Genomic DNA, 6957 nt, shown 5'->3' with positions numbered 1-6957 from the left:
CAGAGAAAATAGATTGTCTGACTTGAAAAACAATGCCAGACACTTAGTTAATTCATTTCTGAATCAGGAAAAAGACCCAGAAAAGGAAAGGTATTCTCTACAGAATATAGATTTTCCCCACAAGAGACAGCTTTAAGATGCCATTTCAAAGTATGTCAAGAAAATGTATTTTGGGGCAAAAGACTGATTTATTTCAGGATCTTCTCTCTTTCATGTTAGTATCTTAAGGCTGCAAATCATCTGTGTTGTCAGCCTTAAGGTCTCTGTTTTAATGTGAATGTGGGTGAGTTGCATCTGAATACCAGAGAAAGAAGAGTATAATGAGATGTCTCCGTCTGCCCATTCCCATTATGGCCTGAACTCCTGTTTCAAGTTTTCTTTAGAATGCCCTTGGCCAAGAAAAGGGGTCAACTCAGTTAGTTGAACAGTTTAAAATTTTACTTTTGGTTTTCAACACTCTATGTACTTTAATTAATTCAGCCCTTCCCAGAGCCACACCTGGCATTTGCCTTATTATTCCCGCTGCTCAAGTGGAGAATATGAAGTGTCAAGATAAGAGACCCAAGATCTGAAGTTTGCAAATGAAAACGTCAAAACATGAACCTAGGCACGTGGTTCAGTGCAGATGCTCTCAATTACTGACATGCACTTATGTCTCAGCCATGAGGTTTTAGTCTCTATGTAAAAAGTTCAGCATTTCCCTGTTAGCCTTAAAACAGTGAGCCTCAGAGATTCCAGACACTGACCATAATTATAATGCAGCATTTGTGGTCACATAATCCAGAGTCATGATAGGTACATTTTCCCACAGACAGGCATTGTCATTAGTGTAAAAAGCACAAAGACACCCAGATGTTTTCAGCCAGTTCACAGAGTCTAAGAGGTGTGAAGGATTACATAGGCCTGTGTGGCCTACCTCTGTCAGTTCTGAAGTTACTTGGCTCAGCAGCTGGCCAAACCCTATAAGAATCAATGATGTATTTTAGTATATTTTGTAATATGGCCTCTACTAGGGAGAGAGTGCTGAAATCCTAAAATGCTGAAATCCTGCCAGCTAAAAATGTTGAAGAGAGTGACAAATGAGAACTCAAAGCACCACTTGGTTATCAGCCTGGTTTCCATCATGTTGTGGCAACTTTCTTGTATATCTGAATTGAAGACTCTCAACCCATCTCCCTCCCCCATGATGAAGAACCTCCCCCTTGACTGACTAGTGTCACATGGACAGCCATCAACCCAATGGAAATAAAATTTAGCTTTGATGCAAGCATAAATCTCATGTAAATGCATAGCAGCATGATCTTGCAACATATGAAAAAGACAATGGCAATTTGGCTCAAGTCAGGTAGGAGGAATGAGGAAACCCTGCAACTGAGTCACAGAGCATTTGGAGACATTTTGTGTTACATTAGGTGAACTTTAGCACTAAGCCAAGGACTCTGTTCCTCTTTTCTTTCCTGCTCACTTTATCATCCTTCTTCCACAAGTGAGGATAGCATAAATAAAGGGAACTTTGCATATTAATCCCGGAAACTTATGTAGTTTCTTATCATCCAGGTCATCCTCTCTGCCTGCCTGACTCATCTTCTCTTTCTCTGTGTTTTCGTCTAATAAATATAATTACATATTTTCTATGCGCTAGATTTTTTGGAGGCCATAAAGTAAATGAGAGTATCTTTATATTGATAGCTGATAAATTAGATTTAATATAACTGATAAAAATTTGTGATTTTTTTATACCAATATTTTACATGTCTGAATAAACAGGTTTAAAAAGTCTTGTAAACTTGTTAACAAAAAATCACCCTCCTTTTCATGGCCAACGTTTTATAAATTTGTTCACTTCTATTTTTACACATTTCCTCATTTCAGTAGATAGCATGTATTTGAACTTGAAAACTTATATTCATTGTAGAAGGTATTCAGAGTCATGTGTCTCAGCTTCACTGGTGTAGGTAGAGCAGGCTCTAGGAGCTTGGCCAGTTCGAATGAAGCCTGATTTTTAGGGAATCTCCTCAGGGAGAGTGACACAGAAGCTGCTGGAGCCCCTGATCACAGAAGCTTAAAAAGTTGTGTGTACACACCATGGTTCCAGAAGAAGACTTAACAAAAGGAATCACTATGATTTTTAATTGTAGCACTTAGTGTTTAATTATTTAATGACTTATATAAAAAAGAATGTGCGATAAATAGAATAATTTGGCTAAAATTGAATCAATTTCACCCATAATGTAGGTTTTTGATCAAGTAATAAATTATTTAAAACTGATGCTAAATGTAGCAACAGCATGATTGGGTCCTAGAGTACTGACATTGTCTTGAATACGCTGGTTATTTAGAAGAGCTTCAAAATGTGTGAGAGGAAGAATGGCACTCTTCCATTGAACCTTAGTGTGTATTTGAGTTCCATTTTGGGTTGACTCTTTTGTTTTGCTGCATTATGCTCCTAGTACAAGGCCGAGACCTCCATGTCTCATCTCTTTCCTGCTCCCCTCCCTTGCCAGCTCCCTTCTATGCAGGGGGATGGCCCAGCATCAACTCAGTCCATGCTTAATAATCAACCACCTCCATACACCACATCTAGCAGAGCTCCCAGAGTGACTCACAGTCACCAACCACCAGGGTGCTGAGCTTTCCTCTGTGTCTTTCCAGTGTCTTCAGATGACCAGGCGAGCACAGTTGGGCTCGGATCCTGTGAAAAGGAAGACCTGGAGGAGGAACTCTATGTAAGACTCCTTTTCCTCATCCTCTAAAGAAATTTTGCTTTTCTGATTCTTCTCAGTTAACTATGATATGAAAATCTGAAAATGTACATTATGTACAGCATATGCAATTCTCTTTGTGAGAGTGAAATTCAGTGGGATTGTCTTCCCAACGAATACATGATACACTGGGAGGTTTTTAAATGACAGCATCCATTATCAGCTGTAATGCAGAGGCATTTTCCTTAACATGTTTTCCTCCTTGCATTAAGCACGGTGTTTGCCTATTCAGTCAACTTTAAAGTTAAATTCTGTGAATAAAGACTTTATTTTTCCATCAGCATCTTCATAGAATTTGGGGATGTTGACCTATGGCTCAGCCACTGTGCCACTCCTGGTTTTCTAACTGTGCCAAGGGAGATCTAACAGATCTATGTGAAGTGCATAGCAGAATCTCATCCACATAATGTTTTCTTTTTTTAAAAGATTTTATTTATTTATTTATTATTTTTTATTGCATTTTAGGTTTTGGGTACATGTGAAGAACATGCAAGATTGTTGCATAGGTACACACACGGCAGTGTGATTTGCTCCCTTCCACCCCATCACTTATATCTGGCATTTATCCCCATGCTATCTCAACCCAACTCCCCACCCCCCACTATCCCTCCCCTATTTCCCCCCAACAGAACCCAGTGATGCTCCCCTCCCTGTGTCCATGTGTTCTCATTGTTCTCTATGAGTGAGAACATGCAGTGTTTGATTTTCTGTTCTTGTGTCAGTTTTTTGAGAATAATGGTTTCTAGGTTCAACCATGTCCCTACAAAGGACACGAACTCATCGTTTTTGATGGTTTCATAATATTCCATGGTGTATATGTGCCACATTTTCCCTGTCCAGTCTATCATCGATGGTTATTTGAGTTGGTTCCAGGTCTTTGCTATTGTAAACAGTGCTGCAATGAACATTCGTGTGCATGTGGCCTTATAGTAGAACGATTTATAATCCTTTGGATATATACCCAGTAATGGGATTGCTGTGTCAAATGGAATTTCTACTTCTAGGTCCTTGTGGAATAGCCACACTGTCTTCCACAATGGCTGAACTAATTTACACTCCCATCAACAGTGTAAATGTGTTCCTATTTCTCCACATCCTCTCCAGCATCTGTCTCCAGATTTTTTAATGATCTCCACACTAACTGGCGTGAGATGGTATCTCAATGCAGTTTTGATTTGCATTTCTCTAATGACCAGTAATGATGAGCATTTTTTCATATGTTTGTTGGCCTCATGTATGTCTTCTTTTGTAAAGTGTCTGTTCATATCATTCGCCCACTTTTGAATGGGCTTGTTTGTTTTTTTTCTTGTAAATGTGTTTTCATTTTTTGTAGATTCTGGATATCTGCCCTTTGTGAGATGGGTGAACTGCAAAAATATTTTCCCATTCTGTTGGTTGCAGATTCACTCTAATGACTGTTTCTTTTGCTGTGCAGAAGCTGTGGAGTCTGATGAGGTCCCATTTGTCTATTTTGGCTTTTGTTGCCAATGCTTTTGGTGTTTTGGTCATGAAGTCCTTGCCTATGCCTATGTCCTGAAAAGTTTTGCCTATATTTTCTTCTAGGGTTTTAATGGTGTTAGATCTTATGTTTAAATCTTTGATCCATCTGGAGTTAATTTCAGTGTAAGGTGTCAGGAAGGGGTCCAGTTTCTGCTTTCTGCACATGGCTAGCCAGTTTTCCCAACACCATTTATTAAATAGGGAATCCTTTCCCCATTGCTTGTTTTTGTCAGGTTTGTCAAAGATCAGATGGTTGTACATGTGCTGTCTTGCCTCCAAGACCTCTGTTCTGTTCCATTGGTCTATATCTCTGTTTTGGTACCAGTACCATGCTGTTTTGATTAGTGTAGCCTTGTAGTATAGTTTGAAGTCCAGTAGTGTGATGCCTCCCTCTTTGTTCTTTTTGCTTAGAATTGACGTGGCTATGTGGGCTCTCTTTTGGTTCCATATAAAGTAAGGTGGTTTTATCCAGTTCTGTGAAGAAGGTCATTGGTAGCTTGATGGGGATAGCATTGAATCTGTAAATTACTTTGGGCAGTATGGCCATTTTTACGATATTGATTCTTCCTAACCATGAACATGGAATGTTTCTCCATCTGTTTGTGTCCTCTCTTATTTCATTGAGCAGTGGTTTGTAGTTCTCCTTGAAGAGGTCCTTTACATTCTTTGTTAATTGTGTTCCTAGGTATTTTATTATCTTTGTAGCAATTGTGAATGGCACTTTCATTCTTGATTTGGCTCTCCTTAAGTCTGTTATTAGTGTATAGAAATGCTTGTAATTTTTGCACATTGATTTTGTATCCTGAGACTTTGCTGAAGTTGCTTATCAGTTTCAGGAGATTTTGGGCAGAGGCAATGGGGTTTTCTAGATGTACAATCATGTCGTCTGCAAATAGAGACAATTTGACTTCCTCCTGTCCTATTTGAATACCCTTTATTTCTATTTCTTGTCTGATTGCTCTGACTAGAACTTCCAGTAGTATATTGAATAGGAGTGGTGAGAGACAGCCTCCTTGTCTAGTGCCAGATTTCAAAAGGAATGCTTCCAATTTTTGCACGTTCAGTATGATATTGGCTGTTGGTTTGTCATAAATAGCTTTTATTATTTTGAGATACATTCCATTGGTAACTAATTTACTGAGGGTTTTTAGCATAAAGCGCTGTTGAATTTTGTCAAAGGCCTTCTCTGCATCAATTGAGATAATCATGTAGTTTTTGTCTTTGGTTCTCTTTATGTGGTGAATTACGATTATAGACTTGCGTATGTTGAACCAGCCTTGCATCCCCGGGATAAATCCTACTTGATCATGTTGGGTAAGCTTCTTGATGTGCTTTTGCAGTTGGCTTGCCAGTATTTTATTGAACATTTTTGCGTCTATGTTCATTACGGATATTGGCCTGAAGTTTTCTTTGCTTTCTGAGTCTCTGCCAGGTTTTGGTATCAGTATGATGTTGGTCTCATAAAATGATTTGGGAAGGATTCCCTCTTTTTGGATTGTTTGGAGTAGTTTCAGAAGGAATGAAAGGTTTTCTTTTGAATAATTGCAGAGAACATCTCAGGAAAGAGTGATAAGTAAGTACCCTGAAGTAACCAACTTCATGAGGGACCAAACTTGCTGCTTAACTGTATAGAAACGTGATTCTGTGATTCTACTGGGAAGAAGATTGGCAGTATCCTGAGAGAAAGTGATTTTTCCAGTATAGAACTCTGGCCAGAGAGACTGTAGGAAGGTTTGTCTACTAAGAGCAAAGACCAGGGATTTATGGGTGAGGCAGCATGGCTTCAGCTGGAGGAAGAGGAGTGGGTGAGTCACTCTTTCTGATGACTTGTCCTGATGTTTTTGTTTCTAAAGGCTGGATTGTGGGGAGTGTCTTCATGACAGGGAACCACCCCCATGGTAGGGAACTACTTTCCATGTAGGACCTAATGGGAAAGGGTTCCTAAGAGCCTTCTGGTTATGCCTGCTGCTTGAGGGGATGAAGAAGGGGGTATAAAATTAGAAAGAAAATGAAAATATATGTGAGGTTTGGTTTGTTCTTTTCAAAGTTTGTTGTCATAAAGGTAAGAACTGTCTCTGTGGGCTATGAGGGTGCTGTGTTCATTAGAGATGATCTCTGCAGTACGCCTGCTCTTTTCTGTTCAGTAAAACATCAAAATCTTTGGTTTGGATTAATCAGCACTCCTTGGGATTGTGCACAAGGGATGTAGGGCTGGGCATTGAGTGTCATCTGTAATGAAGGAATCTGTGGGACACATCTCTCTCACAGGCAGTTACTTTAACTTAGAGAAAAAATTTTTCTGCTTTGTGCCAAGGGGGAATTGATGATCACCCTCTGAACTTTTAAGATTTGTTTTAGGACGTTCATGTTTCTGTCCTCACTGTAGGTTTAAAGGGATCTCCCAGGGGTCAATGGCAGAGTGAATATTTACTCTGGGCTCACTGGCACATCTCCAGTCTCCTGGGAAGACAGGGGCGAAGTTTGACCTTGAGCACATTTGCAGCCTCCACTTCCTACCCATACTACAGATTCTGAGATGAGGCTTCTTTCTCTTCAGTTCTCTAATTATTTTGGGAAACTTAGAGTTCCTTTCTACAGAAGAAGGCATTACACTATTTTCTGTCTTCAAAAATTAGGCTTCAGTTGTTCTCTAAGTTGATATTTATAACTTAAGTTCTGAAACTTCTATTCACTG

At 39.4% G+C, this 6957-nt stretch overlaps 1 long non-coding RNA gene across 1 annotated transcript in view; it reads left to right on the top strand.

The window, feature by feature from the left end:
- Nucleotides 1-5962: 5962 nt before the first annotated feature.
- Nucleotides 5963-6957, top strand: part of LOC119468172 — a 12330-nt gene continuing 11335 nt past the window's right edge. Inside the window, exon 1 of the long non-coding RNA XR_005196810.1 lies at nt 5963-6067. This is a non-coding gene — a long non-coding RNA (uncharacterized LOC119468172). The remainder of the gene's footprint in view (nt 6068-6957) is intronic.

Source organism: Cebus imitator, unplaced genomic scaffold, assembly GCF_001604975.1.
Source record: "Cebus imitator isolate Cc_AM_T3 unplaced genomic scaffold, Cebus_imitator-1.0 Scaffold388, whole genome shotgun sequence".
Lineage (NCBI taxonomy): Eukaryota > Metazoa > Chordata > Mammalia > Primates > Cebidae > Cebus > Cebus imitator.
The sequence above is the reverse complement of the archived record's forward strand: the minus strand, read 5'-3'. Positions and strand labels throughout refer to the sequence as shown.